The 2,414-nt window shown below is 51.5% G+C and overlaps 1 non-coding gene across 1 annotated transcript; it reads right to left on the bottom strand.

The window, feature by feature from the left end:
* Positions 1-1,408: 1,408 nt before the first annotated feature.
* Trnal-caa (transfer RNA leucine (anticodon CAA)) lies at positions 1,409-1,483 on the bottom strand. Its single transcript has one exon. It is a non-coding gene; the product is annotated as a tRNA-Leu (tRNA).
* Between the last annotated feature and the right edge of the window lie 931 nt (positions 1,484-2,414).

Raw genomic sequence — 2,414 nt, 5'->3', positions numbered from 1 at the left:
GATCACACGCACGGCACAGCGGACACACCAGGAACCGCGGTGTTGGCCGTCGAATGGCGCTAGCTGCGCAGCATTTGTGCACCGCCGCCGTCAGTGTCAGCCAGTTTGCCGTGGCATACGGAGCTCCATCGCAGTCTTTAACACTGGTAGCATGCCGCGACAGCGTGGACGTGAACCGTATGTGCAGTTGACGGACTTTGAGCGAGGGCGTATAGTGGGCATGCGGGAGGCCGGGTGGACGTACCGCCGAATTGCTCAACACGTGGGGCGTGAGGTCTCCACAGTACATCGATGTTGTCGCCAGTGGTCGGCGGAAGGCGCACGTGCCCGTCGACCTGGGACCGGACCGCAGCGACGCACGGATGCACGCCAAGACCGTAGGATCCTACGCAGTGCCGTAGGGGACCGCACCGCCACTTCCCAGCAAATTAGGGACACTGTTGCTCCTGGGGTATCGGCGAGGACCATTCGCAACCGTCTCCATGAAGCTGGGCTACGGTCCCGCACACCGTTAGGCCGTCTTCCGCTCACGCCCCAACATCGTGCAGCCCGCCTCCAGTGGTGTCGCGACAGGCGTGAATGGAGGGACGAATGGAGACGTGTCGTCTTCAGCGATGAGAGTCGCTTCTGCCTTGGTGCCAATGATGGTCGTATGCGTGTTTGGCGCCGTGCAGGTGAGCGCCACAATCAGGACTGCATACGACCGAGGCACACAGGGCCAACACCCGGCATCATGGTGTGGGGAGCGATCTCCTACACTGGCCGTACACCACTGGTGATCGTCGAGGGGACACTGAATAGTGCACGGTACATCCAAACCGTCATCGAACCCATCGTTCTACCATTCCTAGACCGGCAAGGGAACTTGCTGTTCCAACAGGACAATGCACGTCCGCATGTATCCCGTGCCACCCAACGTGCTCTAGAAGGTGTAAGTCAACTACCCTGGCCAGCAAGATCTCCGGATCTGTCCCCCATTGAGCATGTTTGGGACTGGATGAAGCGTCGTCTCACGCGGTCTGCACGTCCAGCACGAACGCTGGTCCAACTGAGGCACCAGGTGGAAATGGCATGGCAAGCCGTTCTACAGGACTACATCCAGCATCTCTACGATCGTCTCCATGGGAGAATAGCAGCCTGCATTGCTGCGAAAGGTGGATATACACTGTACTAGTGCCGACATTGTGCATGCTCTGTTGCCTGTGTCTATGTGCCTGTGGTTCTGTCAGTGTGATCATGTGTTGTATCGGACCCCAGGAATGTGTCAATAAAGTTTCCCCTTCCTGGGACAATGAATTCACGGTGTTCTTATTTCAATTTCCAGGAGTGTACTTATGTATCCAGAATGAGATTTTCACTCTGCAGCGGAGTGTGCGCTGATATGAAACTTCCTGGCAGATTAAAACTGTGTGTCCGACCGAGACTCGAACTCGGGACCTTTGCCTTTTGCGGGCAAGTGCTCTACCAACTGAGCTACCGAAGCACGACTCACGCCCGGTACTCACAGCTTTACTTCTGCCAGTACCTCGTCTCCTACCTTCCAAACTTTACAGAAGCTCTCCTGCGAACCTTGCAGAACTTGGTAGAGCACTTGCCCGCGAAAGGCAAAGGTCCCGAGTTCGAGTCTCGGTCGGGCACACAGTTTTAATCTGCCAGGAAGTTTCAAATACTTATGTATTTAAACAATAAAATCAAGTAGAGTCTCCTCAGTGACCCACATGATAAGTCTGCTCCAGCAATGTATTAATATTTGTGAGCAGCACTCTGTCAGCCACCTCACCACATCAGGTTACTGCACCATGCTGTGCCAATGCCATGCCACTAGCTACCAGCCGACAGTTCCGTCACTGGAAGTACTACTGAGCAGTACGCACACTGGTGGCACAGCACTCTCCACTGCAGTGCCTGACCACGTGACCTCATATCGCTTTGTGGCGAAATAAATAAAGAAACATTTTGTTTTTATTGTGTTTTTTAACTTTAGAATTTTTGAAAGGCTTTTTTACGGATTGTATTGACCGGCTTGAATGCGGACAAATACAGTGCTGCGTGAAATATGCCTGTAATATAATTTACCATTCCGATTAATTACATTTTGAATTCTACGTCATTGTTGATTTAATCAGAGTTCTCACCTTAGACGTAGAATTAGTCCTTCTGCCACAATATTAATTCATCAGTCGCCATCGAAGTTCTTCTCTTTGTTGACCGTGTGTATCTACCTAAGTCGGCATCGGTTCACTTCACGACGACGGTGGAAACCAAGGAATACAATGCTACGTTGCTTTAAATAATTTTCGTAACACTTCGATACTTCTCACTATTTTTTTTTTTTCACAAGACAATAAGACTTGCTCTGCTCGTCGCACAAACCATAATTACTAACAATATGGCTGCCTTTCGCAGACACCAAA

Source organism: Schistocerca serialis, chromosome 6, assembly GCF_023864345.2.
Source record: "Schistocerca serialis cubense isolate TAMUIC-IGC-003099 chromosome 6, iqSchSeri2.2, whole genome shotgun sequence".
In the NCBI taxonomy this organism is placed as follows: Eukaryota; Metazoa; Arthropoda; class Insecta; order Orthoptera; family Acrididae; genus Schistocerca; species Schistocerca serialis.
The sequence above is the reverse complement of the archived record's forward strand: the minus strand, read 5'-3'. Positions and strand labels throughout refer to the sequence as shown.